Below are 19,236 nucleotides of genomic sequence, written 5' to 3' on the forward strand. Positions count from 1 at the left end.
AGCTCCAACTTCTTCCTCAGGCCAGTGGTTCCCCAATATCCACAGAACCCAAGAGAAGCCCACACCATGCCAGCAAGTTCGCCTTGTTCCTGGCATCTGCATCACTGAGGCCCCTTCGGCTCTGAGATAATGTCATACAGACCCCAGTAGGTAAACCAGAGACCTCAATCTAAAACAGTAATAGGGATGAGACAAAAGAAACCAACAATACTGGTCTTTTCAATTTCTCTAATGCGGTGGACGTGAATGCAGGAGGAGATAGCACATTTAGGCACAGAAAAGTGCATAAGGAGATAAAAGTCACATTTAACTGTTGCTGCTTTGTAAAAGCCCAAAGACTACTGCATTGCTCGACAACTTCTGCAGTGTCTCGCTGGATTCAAGTTCTGTGGGACTTGGCCACTCGGGACATTTTTGCAAGGTTAGATTCCTAGCATCCAGTGAAAAAGGGAAAGGGACTCTGACACTTGATCTCCAGTTACAGAATAGGTGTTTGTTCTTATACAATCCCCACAACTCTATCAGATGTTGGAAAAGTTCTCTACGCACCATTTTAATGCTTTGTGATATAATTCTTTTATGATTTAACATGTGTCATGCTTAAATCATTAAGCATGATTTAACATGCTTAAATTTATATTTCCTGCCTACTATTCTTCCCACACTAATTTGAACCATACAAAAAAGCTTATACAAAAGAAGAGAAACTGCATTCAGGACAAGTAAGGAGATTGTATTGAAACAATTCCTGATTAAAGTTAGCACTTTACATAACAATACAGGATACAACAAAAATCAATTCAAGATGCCTTGTACTGCAATTACATTATAACTAACAAACTCCACTCACAAATTTTACACCAACTGTAAATCACAGACTGAAGTAAAACTCAAGTCTGAGCCACAGGTTGCTTTCCTTGGACCCGGAAACAAGTTATCCACTTTGCACAGGACAGACAGCAGAAGAGAAAATGGTTATAAAGGACAATTAATTCTCATTTGGTAAACAGCTAGATTTTTAAATACCACTTTTAATTAAAACTGATATATCTAACACAAACAATGTCTAAATGACATTATTAGAAATTAGAGTAAGAATAAAAAGTATAAATAAAATCTATCATTTATTAGAGTTTAACATGCACTCATTAGTAGGTTAGCCAATTTACATATATTGTCTTGTTTGATCTTAAAAAAAGTTTACACTAGGGTTCACACTTTGTATTGTACATCCGAAGGGCTTTGATAAACATATATGCCATGTGTCCACCATTACCTCACACAAGCTAGTTTCACTGTTTTGAAAATTCTCTATTTCCTGTATTCATTCCTCAGCCCCTCTGCCCAAACTCCAGGCAACCAGCAATCTTTTAACAGTCTCCAAAGTTTTACCTTTTCCAGTATGTCATATATGATTAGAATCATACAGTATGGATCCTTTTCAGACTACCTTCCTCCACTGAGTAATAAGCATTTAAAGCTCCTCCGAGTCTTTTCATGACTTGATAGTTCAATCCAGTTTATTGCTGAATGATATTCCATGACATGGATGTACCGGTTTGTTTATCCATTCAATTACCAAAGGGCATCTTGGTTGCTTCCAATTTTGGCAATTATGAATAAAGCTACTATAAACATTTGTGTGTAGCTTTTCATGTGGACATAAGTTTTCAACTATTTAGGCAGACCCTCAGAGCAGGACTTCTGGATCATGTGGTAAGATTATGTTTATCTTTTTAAGAAATTGCCAAACTGTCTTGCAAAGTGCTATTCTATTTTGCTTTCTTATTTCTTAATCTTTTAGCTACCCCTCAGTGTATGTATGTTATACCTGTCAGATGAGAAAACTGAGATTCCAAGAGCCCAAAGTTATGCGAAAGAGTAATGGCTAATGCCAGAATTCAAGTTTGGGTTGGTCTGGCTTTAAAGGCAGCGATCTTGCACTATGCGAGCCAAACACTCAGCCAAGTCAGGGTCCTTTAACGGTGTGAGAGCGTGTTGCCAATCCTTACTCTATGAGTTAATGTTCCTGTCCTGAGTTTAAAACCAGACACCAGGAAAATATCCTTGCACAAGCCTTATAACTCTCCCCCTAGAATCATTCTCTCCTCCTCCTCTGCCACAGCTCCGGGGAGGGTTTACAGGCCCTGTGAACAGGCAGGTATTAGAAGCAGCCCCACCTCAATATCTCAATACAATACAGCTCCAGTTGATGACAAAGACATTAAACTGCAGTAACACTCCATTAAACACACACACACACATACTTTCAGTAATACAAATACTAACCAAATGCCTCAGTATCAGGTTTCTGATTTCAGGGCTTCTTTCAAAGATCGAGAATACCAGCTGCTTTGGGATGGAGGGCTGGGGGGAAAAGTCATTTGCTGCCACTTGTAAGTTCTTTTTTTTTTCCAGAAACAATTTAAGATGACTATCATAGACTCATGTTGTTCTTGTTCAGTCGCTCAGTCGTGTCTGCCTCTGCAGCCTCAAGGACTGCAGCACACCAGGCTCCCCCATCCTTCACTATCTCCCACAGTTTGTTCAAAATCATGTCCATCGAGTTGGTGATACTATTTAACCACCTCATCCTCTGCCTCCTCCTTCTCCTTTTACCTTCAATCTTTCCCAGCATCAGAGTCTTTCCCTGCATCAGGGTCTTTTCTAATGAGTCGGCCCTTCACATCAGGTGGCCAAAGTACTGGAGCTTCAGCATCTGTCCTTCCAATATACCTGTAAGTTAACTAAGGGATTTAGTGACTTTAAAATGTTTTTATATTTTCAGCTCAAGACAAGGGAGTTTTGTATGAGGTATTCCTAATTTTTAAGCAGGGCAGAAATCCAGATACACCAGCACCTCAGGTAACTGATCATCACAATGTACAGTGTAGGTGTTGGGGAGGAGTGATAGGCAGGGATGGCTGGGGAAAGTGGGCACCATGGTCAGCCTATCTTCACTATTAGGCTTACTTACATAGTCTGACCTTTAAGCATGATATGGAGACCATTCCACCATCTAGAAGGTGGAGGATAATATTTTTCACACAATAACACACGTATCAGCCATACTGATACTGCAAAGAGCCTAGTGAAATTCCCTAAAGAGTATCAATTCTTTCTCTTCCCCTCTCCTCCTTTCAGCAGTTCCAACTACATCAGTCACACCAGCCTTCAAACAGGGCACAGAATGTCCTACTTCTAGAGGTAGCACAATTTGGTACAGCTTGGAGAAATAGCTTAAGAAGAAGAGTGATGCTTGCTCTCATGGATAATATTAATGCAATCTGGTTAATTTAGGGAGTGTGCTTTAAAGAGTAATTTGGGAGGAGGGTTCAGGATGGGGAACACATGTATACCTGTGGCGGATTCATTTTGATATTTGGCAAAACTAATACAGTTATGTAAAGTTTAAAAATAAAATAAAATTTAAAAAAAAAAAGAAAAAAAAAATAAAGAGTAATTTGGATGAGCCTAGAAGCACCACCCTCTGCTAATGCTCATCTCTTTAAAATTTTATTAAGGAAATGCTGCAGACCCGGGACCCAGAGCAACTCAGAGGCCGTGAATAATAGCTCTTCAAGTGTGCAATAAAAAATGGCCTCCAATAAAACTACATTGCAAAAAATGGGTAAGAAACAAAATGGAAAGAGTAAAAGAGTTAAAGAGGCAGAACCTGAAGAATTTGTATTAGAAAAAGTACTGGACCGCCGTGTAGTGAACGGGAAGGCGGAGTATTTCCTGAAGTGGAAGGGGTTTACAGATGCAGACAATACTTGGGAACCTGAAGAAAATTTAGATTGTCCAGAGTTAACTGAAGTATTTCTTAATTCTCAAAAAGCTGGTAAAGAAAAAGATGGAACAAAAAATCTTTGTCTGACAGTGAATCTGATGATAGCAAATCAAAGAAGAAAAGAGATGCTGCTGATAAACCAAGAGGTTTTGCCAGAGGTCTTGATCCAGAACGAATAATTGGTGCCACAGACAGCATTGGAGAATTAATGTTCCTCATGAAATGGAAAGATTCCCATGAGGCGGACTTGGTGCTGGCAAAAGAGGCAAATATGAAGTGTCCTCAAATTGTAATTGCTTTTTATAAAGAGAGACTAACTTGGCATTCTTGTCCAGAAGATGAGTCTCAATAATTGTTTGCATTGCCTTATATATATATATATATAAATATATATATATAAAATGCGCATCTTGGTTTTTTGATTTCTTAGTGTGAAGAAATAACTACATTCTAATGAAAATCAGGTTTGATATGTTTGTTGTGTAGTAGTATTGGAGAAGTTACATTGTTTTTTTTTTTTTTCCCATCTATAGCACTGGTTACTTTGAACAAATAAAAGCTTTCTATAGTTGCTTCCTTCAGCAGGAAAGAATTTGATACCATGGTATATGATTTCTTCAGCATTAGAGAACAGTTCTTCTAAATGTTGGAGGAAATCTCCATAGTCATTACTCAATCAGAATTTAAAATTTGCATTTAACTCATATACGCCTGAGGACCATTCTAAGTTTTTTGTATGTGTATACATAAAAGACATATGTAAATGGTTTGGGAGTTAATTTTTTGTTGTGGTTTTTGTTTTGGTAAATATATTTAAACAATAGCCTTTCATAACCATGGATAAGCCCATGTTCTGGAATTATATCATTTTGAGCAATGTAAGAAATAACTGCAACTTAGATTGAAAATTTAAGTCTTAACCTTTCAAATTAAATAATTTTGTAATTAATTAGACAAATTAAGCAGTTTAAATTGGGTAATTTTTAAAGCATCCCTATCAGAATCTGCATTCATATCTGCATATAAATGCAGTTTTATATGCAGAAACTCTGGAAAGAAAATTTTTATCACTATCAACAGCCTTCCCAACCAAATGAAAAAAGTAGAAAAATTCTGGTATGTTTTAATATAGCAAAGCAAAACTTAGTTAAATGGACACTTGATGGTTCCTTTTGGTGAACCATTGTTTTACAAGAACTTGAAATCTCTGTGCTATATTTCGGAAAGGCTATGATACATGGGATGTCTCAGATTTGTTCATGGAAACCTAATCAGATAGTTTTAAAATATTGGCAATTTACTATCTACAGGAATAAATGAGTGAACAAACTTTTCTAATCTACGCTTGACCTGCATGTTTTTTCAGACTTGACTCCAATCCATTCCTTACATGAAGGTTCAATTTTCTCAGTATTTTGGGTGACTAGTTCAGCAGAAGCCAAGAAAAACAGTAACTTTGTAGTAATCAGCGTGATGGCTCAGATGGTAAAGCATCTGCCTGCAAGGCAGGACACCCGGGTTCGATTCCTGGCTCGGGAAGATCCCCTGGAGAAGCAAATGGCAATCCACTCCAGCACTCTTGCCTGGAAAATCCCATGGACGGAGGAGCCTGATAGGCTACAGTCCATGGGGTCACAAAGAGTCCCACACGACTGAGCGACTTCACTTTCACTTTCTTCAAGCAGAATGTTATTCAACTGTATAGTGTTTACTTTATTGTAAATACTGGTGAACAGTGGTCAATAAATAGTTTTATATTCCATTAAAAAATAAAAATAAAAAATTATTAAGAAGGTGTATAACTTTTCAGCTGTTGGCAGAATATTTCTTTGGCTGCCACTTGTAGTATGGCGAGATTTCAATCAGGGAAGACACAGGTTGAGCAAAAGAGACGAGACTGTTGGATATGAAAGCAGGCTAAACTCATGGAAATTTTATGTCCATGTCTTTATTTGCCAAGGGAGGACTATGGATTTAATTCATACTACTCTCTAGATAGAAAAGGGGAGAAGGAATGTGAAAACCAGCTATGCCGAGAGGCTCACTCATTATTTATTTATTCAACAATGAAAACTATTTACTGTGATTATGAAGTGGTAAAGAGATAAGGACAGTAAGTTGTACAAACTAGACCTTACAGTTTAAAATGCAACCACTCAAGCCCTGCAGAGTGAGGGCTCTGGCATTCCAGATTCTGTCATTACACAATGACAGAAGGAAGGGACTCTGATTATCTAGTCTGATTGCTCACGTCCCTCCAATTACGATAAAGGAAAATGGAGATGGCCTGCTTTAAATGATTTCCCCAAGATCACATAGCTCATTTATGCAAAGATGGGATTAAGTGCTCAAAGATCTCCATCCCTGACCCAGTGTGGTTTCCAGTAGATCCATGTTCCTTCAACTGAGGCAGAACCACTTCCTGGGGCACAAGCAGTATGCAAGGCAACAGGATAAACATGGTGCATTTTCCTGCAGGGCTGGTTCTATTAAGTGATGAACATTTTTTTATAGTTAGAAAATGCAGCCACCATCGAGTCTACAGGTAACAAATGCTGGAGAGGATGTGGAGAAACTTAACACTGTTGGTGGGAATGTCAATTGGTGCAGCCACTATGGAGAACAGTATGGACAGTCCTTAACAAACTAAAAGTAGAGTTAGCACATGGTCCAACTCTAATTCGAAAAGATACATGTACCCTAGTGTTTACAGCAGCACTATTTACAATAGCCAAGACATGGAAGCAACCTAAGTGCCCATCAACATATGTATAAATAAAGAAGATGTGCTATATATACATATATATGTGTGTATACATACATATGTATGTGTAATATATATACGAAGTGACAGTGAAAGTTGCTCCGTCGTGTCCGACTCTTTGCGAACCCATGGACTGACTCTCTAGTCTGTGGAATTCTCCAGGCCAGAGTACTGGAATGGGTAGCCGTTCCCTCCTCCAGGGGATCTTCCAGACCCGGGAATCGAACCGGGGTCTCTTGCATTGCAGGTGTATTCTTTACCAGCTGAGCTACCAGGGAAGATATAAACATACAATGGAATACTAACCAGTCATAAAAAGAAAATGAAATTTTGCCATTTGCAGCAACATGGATGGAGCTAGAGATTATCATACTAAATGAGGTAAGTCAGACAGAGAAAGACAAATACCGTGCTGTATCACTTCTATGTGGAATCTAAAAAAAAAAAAAGGATACAAACAAAACAGAAACAGACAAGGCTGCAAGGCATCTATCAGGGCCATGATCTCACCCAGAAGTTTCTATTCCAGCAGTTTTCAAAGTCTTTAAATGGACCTTCTAAGGCACAGTTTTACAAAATGAATTTCTATATCCTCAACTTGCACTTGCACTTTTGTTTTTCCTAAAACTGCCTGAGAGATTTCCAGCATAAGCAATACTCTTTCTCCTACTCTACAGGGGGAAAAAAAAGTCATACTGTTCAAGTATCTCGAGTCTCCCTAAGGTGTGCTGCCCTACATGACTCCAAATATTGGTCTGGGGAGGCCTTGGGCTTTTCTGTCTCCCCCTGTCCTGTAAACAGGTCTGAAAAGGTGAGCTTGGACAGGCTAGGAAGTTCTGAATTCAGAAAGGTAACAAATTACTGATGTGGATTATTTTTAAAGTAACTGCAATTAAAAAAAAAAATCTGAAACCTCTAGATTTCCTCAGATCTTCTGAACAAAGTCTACATATAAGTTTTGTTTTTAATTGATTTCTTTACAGATGTAATACGGTATTCAGTGAGGTTTAAAATTCAGTGAGGTTTAAAATAGGTTTTAAAATTAAAACCTATTTTACCAAATCATGTCTAACAACAATTAATTTCATATAAGATCAATGTTCACCTTCCTTCAACTTATGAAATGTGTAATGTTTTCTACCTCCTATTAAAAAAAATGATGAAAACATTTAGATATCAAGTTAAAAATGCAAGGAAGTACATGGTTTAAAAAAAAAAATCCTTTTATGAGGCATCCAGCAAAAGTTTGAAGACCATGGACCTACATTTACTTCTCTCAAGACAATGCTTCTGTTTTGTAAAGTTGAGTTGAAAACGAATTTTCCAGAACCAGCAAGACTACATCTAGTAAAAAAACTCCTTCTGGTTTTGGACACATAGACAGCACCTTTCCCTGACTCCCAGCACTTAAGCAAAATATTTATTTTACATTTCATTTAGGATGGGAGAGAGTGTCAGATGACTATCTTCAGTCACTCACCACTATTTGAAAAATAATCTGGTCTCTATGGTGAAAGTGTTAGCAACCCGAAAGTCTCACCCTGATCTCTTATAAACACTACACGTCAAAACACTAAAATAAAGCAATTACTGTATGCTTTATATTCACAGCATTTCTCAGCAAAAACAGCTAAGGTGTGAAGGGGTGAGACAGCAGAAGAGAAGCAGAAGTAGCTCATCAGAGGGTCGAGGACACCTTATTAGTTTCAAAACCACCAGAGGAAATGAATTACAGCTACAACAAGGAAATTACTATAGCTTTAAGAATATTTAAGACATAAAGATAACTGGTACCCTACTCAGAAATGACTTATTGAACTCATCATAGTCCTTAAAACAAAAGTAACTTGAATATATATTCTGGGAAACCTTAAAAGCAATAGTCATTACACTTGGCTAACTCACCATCCATGACTACTATTTATTAGTTCTCACCACCTTTGTGTGATAGGTGCTTAATAAGCAACTTTTAGAGTTCTGGGAAGTTAAGGATCAGGGAAATCAGTGCAAGCTCAAAGACAGGGTCTAGGGACAAACTAAGATGCGATCTGAATCTATTAATCTTTCAGCTTTTGGTTCCAGTTATGTGTTTACTCCCCTCCTCCTCCCCTCTTCCTGGCCATGAGGTTTTATTTTCCAACTGTTTTGCTTGGTGTGAATTAGAAGGGTGACACCCTAACAGAGAGATGAAGCAGCTAGCCACATTTCAACAGCAGGTGGGGGAGGGGGTGATTTAGAAGGAAACAGAATCTCAATTGTGTGGCTTGCCCAAGGGCCTGACCACTACATTCAGCAGCTCATCCTGATGAATGCCCCATGACTCCAGCAGACATCCAGGGCCACATTTCATTGTTCTCCAGAGCCATGGGGACTTCCTTAGTTCCAGCCAGATCTCACATGGTCTGGCTGTGTCAACACTTGCCAGACATGGGCTGAAAACCGAAAAGTTCCTCTCAGATGTTTCTGGTCTACACCTGGCTCTGCAATTCCAATATGGAGATGTTTGCAATAACACCTGTGAAGACTAAATATTTACATTTGCTCTTGACTGTCTGACATCATTTTAACAGCCTGGATATATTTCAGCCGCCAAGGAACATGCTCATTAACGTCAATCTTGTGAAAATGCAGTTAATCAAGCACCCAAGCTTCCAGAGATCGATACCAGGCAGTAAAGACCTTTAAAGGTACGTGCTGTACAGAGATGGACAGATAGATAAAAGTTTGTTTCTTGTGAAATGGTATTATTAGTCTTCTATTGCTACCACAGCAAATGACTACAAACCTAGCAATTTAATCTTACAGCTATGTAGGGCAGAAGTCTGATGTGGATCTCACCAGCTAAAATCAAGGCATCAGCAAGGCTGTGTTCCTTTTTGGAAGCACTAGGAAGGATTATGCTTCCTTGCCTTCTCCAGCTTCTAAAGACATCCTGAAATCTTTGGCTCATGGCCCCTTCCCCTCATCTTCAAAATGGGCCAAATCCTCATGTCACATCTCTCTGACCCACTCTTCTGCCTTCCTTTTCTTCATGTGATTAGAATGGATCCATCTAGATAATCCAGGATAATCCCTTCATCTCAAAATCAGTACACTTAATCACATCTGAAGAGTCTCTTTTGCCATATAAGGTAACATATTCCCAGGTCCTGGAGATTAAGACGGGTACAACTTTGGGGGTGGTAGGGTCATCATTTGGCCTATGAGTTTCTATTTTGTTTGGTTTATTTTCCACTTCAGCTGGAAGTAATCTGAGACTTCTGCTTCTCAGAATGCCAGGAGAGACAGATCTCCTGAGTTAAGACTTGCTAACAGCTTATTGGCAAGGCAGGCACTTACAGTTTTTGGATGGTTTTAGATGCTTCATGCCAAAAGGTAGATGTGGAATGACTTTAAGGGAAAGTGTATTTGTTATATGTGTATGTGTGCTCAGTTGTGTCTGACTGTTTGCAAACCCATGGACTGTAGCCCGCCAGGATCCTCTGTCCATGGAATTTTCCAGGCAAGAATACTGGAGTGGGTTGCCATGCCCTCCTCCAGGGGATCTTCCTGACCCAGGAATCAAACTTGTGTCTCCTGCATTGGCAGGTAGATTCTTTACCACTGTGCTACCCGAGCAGCCCCATACTTGTTAAGTGAAGTCCCTCAGTCGTGTCCAACTCTTTGCAACCCCATGCACTGTAGCCCAACAGGCTCCTCCATCCATGGAATTTTCCAGGCAAGAGTACTGGAGTGGGTTGCCATTTCCTTCTCCAGAGGATCTTCCTGACCCAGGGATCGAACCCGGGTCTCCCAAAATTGCAGGCAGATGCTTTACCATCTGAGCCACCAGGTAGGTGCAAATACAGTAGCTATTTTCTCTCTTGCTCACAAATGGCACTGGGCAGGTGAACAGGTTGGAGAGGTGGGCTTCCTCCCTGCATCACCAACAAGACTGCCTAGCATTATGCTTCCCCACTGACGAGATATATTTGAGAACGCACAGCACCACCAATGAAGAGTCCCTGCCTGAACTATTTAGCCTGAGTTTAATCAAACCTCTAGATCCAACTACTAGTTTATAGAAAATGGAAGACCATATTCACCACCACCACAAGAATAAAATTACCCAAATGTGAAAAAATGTAGAAGATAAATGAGACATCTACCTTAATGTATTCCAAAATATATAACATTAAAAAATCAAGTTTAACAGGAAAAAAAACAAAACCCCACTATCCACTGGTGACCATATTTTGTGCTCATGACTTGAGGTAAGCTGGTACATTCAGAGACAGGATCCATCCTTGCACTGCATCTCCTCACAAAGCACCGGGTACTGGGGCCCGGTTGTTCTGATGTAACAGTTTACTAATCTCTGCTACAAAACTCTGTACAGCAAACAGATTCTGATTTAGTTTTTTTTTGGGGGGGTGAGTACAGTTGACTCTTGAACAAGGTGGGGGATTAAGAGCCCTGATTTCCAAGCAGTCGAAAATCTGCATATAACTGAATAGTTAGCCCTCGCCCCTCTGCATCTGGTTTCCCATCAGTGGTTCCACATCTGCAGATTCGATCAACCACAACCAATAAATACGTGATGTACCTCACGTATTTATTGAAAAAAATCCACGCATCCGTGGACCTGCACAGTTCAAGAGTCGACTGTAATTCTGATTCACAGACATAAACAGATTAAACTGCCTGTGTATTTTCCTCAGTGATCAAGAACAAAACAGTCATTACTTCATACCTTAGCTTTGTTCTCATAACCTCAAGTCAATGACTCAGTTTCTTAAGTAACTGAAATCTCTGAAATCAGTTAAAAAACTGAAGATTTATTCTAGTAAACATCTTTCAGTGGAAATTTTCCACTTCAAAAAAAAAAAAAACAGCAGCCTGGACATGCTTGCTGTTGAATCCCGTAGTCTTTCTAACTGAAGACTGTAGGTCGTGACTAGCTGGGGAAGGGAGAGGAACAATGGGTACTTCCTTTGTAAAAAGGTAAACGACACTTTAGGAAATGTTTTGTTGTGTTTATGTTCACATGGATGTGTGTGCTGGGTTAAGATGTAAAATAAATTTCAAAAAGCCTGGATCTGCCTGCTTTACACACCCAGCACAGTCACCGTAACAAACACAACTTAAGAAACCCAAATCAAGAGGCAGGAGTCCCTTAGCAGATGATCCCAAATACGGTTAAATTTGGCTTCCCAGGTGGCCCTAGTGGTAAAGAATCCGCCTGCCAATGCAGGAGACCCAAGAGATGAGGTTTTGATCCCTGGGTCATGAAGATCCCCCTTGGAGGAGGAAATGGCAACCCACTCCAGTGTTCTTGCCTGGGAAATCCCACGGACAGAGGAGCCTGGTGGGCGACCATCCATGGCGTCACAAAGAGTCGGATGCGACTGAGCAGACAGCACAATCTTTTAGTCCATCCTAAAGGAGACCAGTCCTGAGTGTTCACTGGAAGGACTGATGTTGAAGCTGAAACTCCAATACTTTGGCCACCTGATGCGAAGAGCTGACACATTGGTAAAGACCCTGATGCTGGGAAAGGTTGAGGGCAGGAGGAGAAGTGGACAACAGAGGATGAGATGGTTGGATGGCATCACCGACTCAATGGTCATGGGCTTGGGTGGACTCCGGGAGTTGGTGATGGACAGGGAGGCCTGGTGTGCTGCGGTTCATGGGGTCACAAAGAGTCGGACACCACTGAGCGACTGAACTGAACTCAAATAAAAATAGCTAGTTCATATAGAACTTTTGGATTCCCTGGGTCCTCAAACCTCAAGTTGAGAAAGAATAATAGAGTTCCAAGTCGTTCATTTTAAGATAAGGAAACCAAAACAGACAGGTGGGAGCACATGCCCCTCGGCATCTCTGGCCCTGGCCCCACCTACGCTCTCAGAACTCTGTTCCTGGAGTCCCCTTCTCTTCTGCAGGCTGGCAGAGGGCTGGGCGCCTGTGGCTACACACCCAGATTACAAGACCTCGGGTGGGCTGCTGGCTGGCATTCCCAGGACCACAGAGAGCAATTCCTCAGCATTCTTCAGCTTGCTGTCCTAGGCCTCATGTGTCCTCACTATCCCAGTGTTAAGTCGGGGAAGGGTTTGCACAAGGAGTCAGCCACGTGGTTCAGTTCAGCTCTTTAGTAATAGTACAGTAATAGCAACAGCTGTGACCTGCTGGCTAGCGCATGCTGGGGACCTGAGCTCTCACAGTCTCTTCCAACCTTAGAGAGAAGGAACAACGGTTCAGAGTCCAGACTGTGGAGTTCAGATCCCAACCACTACCTACTAGCTGTGTGACCTTGAGCAAGTCACTTGATCTCTCTGTGTCTCCGTTTCCACCCCTATACAATGGGGAAGGATGATAACTGCCATCTCATAGGATCGTTATAAGGAATGAATGAATATATATAAAATGCTTAGAACAGTGACTGACACAGCTCTTATTTTACTTCATCAATCTTATTTCTCACTATACCTCTTCACTTACCCTTCACTCCAGGGTGAAGAGGGAATGAAAACACTTCTAGTATACCTTTACTTATGTCTCCCAAGACATTTATTCAGCAGACATTTCCAGGGAATCACAAAACACAGACAAGATACAGCTTCCTGCCTTCAAGATAAGTATAACTTCCCAGAAAACAGATACACACAACCAATTACAAATAATGCGCTGAATGTAGAAACCAAGAAGTGAACAAAGTGCTATCTGATCAGGGATGAGAAAGAAGCATAGATGAGGAATTGCAAGGAAGCTTGATGAGACTAATAAAGGAGGTGAGCCTGCAACTGAGGCTCACACGATGCAGGAAAAAACTGTTTCCGGTCTTGCACAAAACCTTACTGATTCTTGGAATAAATTACCCAAAGTCTAAAAGATGCTACTAGAATGCTATGCTATGCTAAGTCGCTTCAGTCAGGTCTGACTCTGTGCGACCCCATAGACGGCAGCCCACCAGGCTCCCCTGTCCCTGGGATTCTCCAGGCAAGAACACTGGAGTGGGTTGCCATTTCCTTCTCCAATGCATGAAAGTGAAAAGTGAAAGTGAAGTCGCTCAGTCGTCTCCGACTCTTAGCGACCCCATGAACTGCAGCCTACCAGGCTCCTCCGTCCATGGGATTTTCCAGGCAAGAGTACTGGAGTGGGGTGCAATTGCCTTCTCCGACTACTAGAATGGAAAACAAAAACAAAAACAGCTGATTCACAGGGTGCTGGGCCTGTGGACTCCGAGAACTGCTGAGCGACATGAACTGCCTCCTTTGGGCTCTCTATTCACACAGCTCCACCCTGACGACCTTTCTGCCAGACATTCGAGACACATTTGGCTGAATGTGTCCCTTGTCTTTTGATTTAATATTGTTCTTGGTACAGAGTTATGAATTGTTATAATGTTCTTTGTGCAATAAAGAAAATTTTAATAGAATTACAGACATACAAACACACCAAATGCATAAAATCCAATATTAGTAGATGAGCCACCTACCTGCAGTGGTAAAATTCTTTGGCCAACGTTGGGCTCAGAGGTTAAAGCATCTGTCTGCAATGGAGGAGACCTAAGTTTGATCCCTGGGTCGGGAAGATCCCCTGGAGAAGGAAATGGCAACCCACTCCAGTATTCTTGCCTGGGGAATCCCATGGACGGAGGAGCCTGGTGGGCTACGGCCCACGGGGTTGCAAAGAGTCGGACACAACTGAGCGACTTCACTTTCACCTGGATGTACCCCAGGTGTTAGCTAGGGCTCTCACTGACCTTCAGGAAATCAGCTCAAGCTTTCATGAACTCTATAGCTTCTGGGATCCCAAAGTTCTCAACATTTGGTGAGATTATATTCTCCAGGCTCCCTTTACTTTCTGGGCTCCAGATCTGATCAGTGTTGTCTCCACCCTGTACTGCATCAACTGTTCTGTGAACCTCTGCATCCCCAAGTTCAGCCCTGAAATCCATGCCAAGCTGGGCAGGCACAGGCAGAGGACAGACCTCACAGAAACGTGGGAGATCACACGGGACAGTGGCAGTGCGTTCCCCACCCCCAGCCCTGCCCACGACCTCCTGCCCTGAGCTGGTGCTCTGTCCCTCCTCCACCTTCCCCTCACTTTTGTTCTTGCCTATACCCGACTCACTCTCTCAACAACCAGTAAATGCTTCCCCTGGACTCTCATAGAGAAGCTCTGCCAAAATGCAGGCCTTTGGGGCCTCTTACTCTTCCTCAAGCACTCATCAAGGTGTTTTCTTCAAGGTCACTTCCTTCATAAAGCAATCTGACCTGCCAGATGTTCAGATGATCGCATTTCCATTTTCCCTAGCTTCCGAGCTAAATTTTATATTGGACAGGAGGGGCTGATCCTGGTGGAAGCAGCAGCTGTGCCGAGGGATGCGACAGTGGCTGGTGCGAGAAGCAGACGTGGGACCAGGGCACGTTACATGCCCTCGGGGCAAGCTCAAGGGTGGAAGAGAGGTTTGCGAAGGGCTGGAACTCTAATAGAGGCAGAGGTGGATATGAACTAGCAAAATGAAAACTACTCACATCAAAGAGACCCATTAACCCTAGGGCCTAAGGAAACAGGGGCTTCAAATAAAAACTCCTGAGAAAAATTACAACCTTGACAAGGAAAGGTCTAGCCCCATTAAAATGTTTTCACTGATCTAATAGTAAATACTTAACATTTATAAGGAGTAAGTACTATTCAGATAACTTTTATATAGTAATTCATAAGGAACCACTTGACAAAACAAGTCTTCTATTTATACCCTGCAAAGAATGTCAAGCACAAAATTGTTAGCTATAGCAGAAAAAAAAAAAAAAACAACTCAATGGCTTACCTTTATATAAAGTTTTTCCTTAAGTTATAATTCTTTGAGAAAGAGCCTAAAATTTTTCCGTAAAGAAAAAACTTTAACCTCCCAACCACTTTATCAAGCAGAAATGGCTATTACTGTACTCATTAGATAAGTAGACAAAATTTGGTGATTCCAACTTATCCCCCATCCAGAAGATTCTTAAAATCTTGACCTACTCTAGGGCATGAGAAAGGATTCCACTTTGATCAGGAGTTTCCTTACGCCCTCTTTAGAGAAGGCTAGAATTTGCTCAAATCTCTGACTCAGACCTGAGAGTCAAATTCATAACTTTACCCCTGCTCTAGTTATTTTACAAAAGGTTGCACAGTTATATTAAAATTAGAATGTGAGCATAGCTTTTAGTTATATAGACAAGCCTGGGAAATGGCCTTTCAAGCATTTGATCTAAGTAAACTAGAAATTGACGAGCTGTTTTCTACAGAAAGAGAAACATAGAGGGGAAGGGAAAGGAGGAGCAAATTGACAAGGATGGGCAGAAAAAGATGAAAACAAACAAGTGTGTCTTAGATCAAAGAGTGAATGGAGCTGGTGAGCTCTGTGGCTCTTGGTTCAGAGGAAGGAAAGGTCCTGGCCCTGCTAATGAAGGGTGTGAAGTTCAAATTCTGCTGAAGAAGAGATGCAAGCAATCGTGAAAGGGTCTTTTTGAGAAATAGGGAAACATGACAAGACCCTTCCATATGGTACCCCAGAGAGAATCTGAAATTACAAAGATCCTAAAGTACAGTATTTCTTTAATGATTTAAGAATGTTGAACAAGGTTTACCCAGTACATAAGCACAGCATCCAGATGAGCAGACGATGGAGGGTGGGGGAAGAAATAAGGATAAGGTTGCTTAAATTGGCCCTTGAAAGCCAAGATCTTTGATGGGGAATCAGAAACTAAAGTCATTTGTTTGTTTATTCATGCAATAAGTATGCCTCTGTATGTTCCAGATACTGTTCTAGGTACCAGAGATCCAGTACTGAACAAGACAGAACCTGCTCTCTGGGGTTCATAGCTTAGGGGCAAAAGTAAGTATGCAAATACACAAATACATATGCATGTTTTATTAATATATAAATTCAAAGAAAACAGGCTTTGGGCTAGAGTGTGATCTAGGGTCAGATGCTTTAAGTAGTGTGGTCAGGGAAACCCTCCCAGGGGAGGGGACTTGAGCTAAGGCCTAAGTAACAAGAGGAAGTCAGTCTTATATAATGGCCTGTATACCAGTGAGCGGAGAAGGCAATGGCAACCCACTCCAGTACTCCTGCCTGAAAAATCCCAGGGATGGAGGAGCCTGGTGGGCTGCAGTCCATGGGGTTGCTAAGGGTCGGACACAACTGAGCGACTTCACTTTCACTTTTCACTTTCACGCATTGGAGAAGGAAATGGCAACCCACTCCAGTGTTTTTGCCTGGAGAATCCCAGGGACAGGGGAGCCTGGTGGGCTGCCGTCTATGGGGTCGCACAGAGTCGGACATGACTGAAGTGACTTAGCAGCATACCAGCGAGAGAACTGCAAAGACTTGAGGCAGGACCCCCATTTAAAATATCTGAAGATTAGAAATATCTGATCTGATGGAAGTGATGAGCCATGGGAGAGCAATGAAGGATAAGGGGCAGACATAGGCAGGAGCCACGGGATAAAGGAGTTTGGATTTTCTTCTAAGTGTGACAGGAAGGCAATGGAGGATTTTAAGTAGGAGAGTGACATTTCTATTTTAAAAGGCCCCTCCAGCTGCTATCTCAGGTAGACTGTGGGTGCAAGCACAGAAGCAGACAGGCAGGTAAGGAGGCCATCTGGAAGTCCGGTGAGAGATGTCAGAGGTTTGCACAGGGTGGTAGCAGAGAGGAGATAATGGATCTGGGTAAATATGGGGGTATTTCAGAGGGTGATCCCGACAGACTGGATGTGGGAGATGAGGGGAACAGAGCAATCACGGATGGTGCTCAGGTGTGGGGCTCAGGCAGTTGGGTGTATAATGGGGTTATTTACTGAGATGTGGATAATGGGGAGGGCCAGGCCTGATGGTGAAAGGAGGAGTAAGATGAAGAGTTCTGATCTCAATATATAAAATGTGAGCTGCCTCTCAGACTTTAAGTCTGGAAGTCAGGGTTACAGAGATGTTAGTAAACAGAAAGTAGGTAAAGCAATAAGACCCACTGAGACTGCCCAGAGAAAGAGGATGGAGAAGTCCCAGGAGGCTTTCCAATAGCCAGAGGTCAAGAGGTGGAGGAACAATCAAGGAGGTGCAGAAACAAGAGGTATGAGTTGACATCAGCCAAGACAAGAAAATATTCCAAGAAGGAAAAAGTGACCTGTGATTTCAAATATTGCTGAAAGTCAAGTAATGTAAAAAAAAAAAAAAAGAATTAACCACCATATATGGCAAGATGGAGATCAGAGGTACCTTAACAGAGGTACCTGTGGACTGGAGGGATGGAAACTGACCCAAGTGACAAGAGTGGAGGATGCAGAAAGAGAAAGGGGTTATATGGAGAGCTCCTTCTAGAAGCTCTGTTACAAAGGAGACCAGAGAAACGTAGTAGGTAGGGTGGGGGTTGAGGAAGAGTTTTTTGTTGTTGTTGTTGTTAGCTTTTGTTTTCTAAGACATAGAAAAACAGAACAGTGGATGAATGCCCCATATTATCCGGCTTTGACAGCTCTCTCCTCCCCATCATACTTTATCTGCCGCCCCTACCCCCAGCTCATTCCCAATTCTCTATCCAGAGGGCTTTTTTGAAGAAAAGCCCAGACATTATTTCAAGGAAAGCTGATTTTTATTTTAAGTGAGAAATACTGTTATGAAGAAGGAAAACAGAAAGCCCGATTAAACAATGCTATCACTGAAAAAATTCAAACTCCACTACACTAACAGAGTAACTTCAATAAAAGGTATAAAAGTTATTTTTCCTTTAAAGCAGGGATTCTCAAACTATGGCCCACAGTCTGCAGGTGGGCCATGAGGGGCTTCCAGGTAAGCAGCAAGCTGGGCACACCCAAGTTCTTTCCTCAGCTCTTATGGATGGGGGAAGAAAAAATCCAAGTTCATGGTCTTTATTTTGTTCTTGTACATGAATAAATAGTATAACTTATTAAGTGAGTTATTTAGGTTTACTAAAATTAGTACATTACTAGAGTTTGCAAATGACTCTCATTCAAAATTATGCTAATAAGCAGTCTGACTGTCATACAACGTCTGGCACTGTGGCAGAACATTTACAGATGGTGGGAATTTCTGTAAATTGGAGGAATAATGCCTAATCACCCATGCATGTTTTGAGTTACTTGTGCTTACAATTCTCCTATTTTTGCTTTTTGACTCCAAATTACTTCAGCAACAATTTAGTTTACTGTGGGTTGTTTATATGCAGTGATACATATTTGTATCATTAACAGTAATTTGTTCATTCATTGGTTAACTATGGTCCAGGGTACAAAGATTTGAGGAAGAAAAAGTTAACACCTAGGAAATTGTATATATTGCTAATTTTTTTCTGTGGCTTGAGGGGGATTTTATAATTTTATTTTAGCTGTGGAAAACCTCAATCCTGTAGAGACAGTATAACAATTATAAGCTCTAACTGGATATAGAGAGTCTATGTTCAAATCAAGGTTTTGTTACTTAAGAGCTGTGTGACCTTGGAAAACTAAGTTACTTAACTTTTCTGTTTCTCAGTTTCATCATCTGTAAAATGGGAATAATAGTAGTAGATGCCTCATATCTTTAAATAAGTGAATATCCATAAATGGAACAGTAACTGGAACATATTAAGTTCTATGTTTTTCCATAAAAAATACTATACCCATTACAAAAACAATTGCTACTATTAATATTATAGTT

At 41.2% G+C, this 19,236-nt stretch overlaps 1 protein-coding gene and 1 pseudogene across 2 annotated transcripts in view; one reads left to right on the plus strand and one right to left on the minus strand.

Moving 5' to 3' along the window:
- CRADD (CASP2 and RIPK1 domain containing adaptor with death domain) overlaps window positions 1–19,236 on the minus strand; it is a 193,832-nt gene that overhangs the window by 42,247 nt on the left and 132,349 nt on the right. The gene's annotated exons all lie outside the window — the stretch shown is intronic.
- LOC129655280 (chromobox protein homolog 3-like) lies at window positions 3,582–4,145 on the plus strand (annotated as a pseudogene).

The sequence above is a fragment of the Bubalus kerabau genome, chromosome 1 (assembly GCF_029407905.1).
Source record: "Bubalus kerabau isolate K-KA32 ecotype Philippines breed swamp buffalo chromosome 1, PCC_UOA_SB_1v2, whole genome shotgun sequence".
NCBI lineage: Eukaryota > Metazoa > Chordata > Mammalia > Artiodactyla > Bovidae > Bubalus > Bubalus kerabau.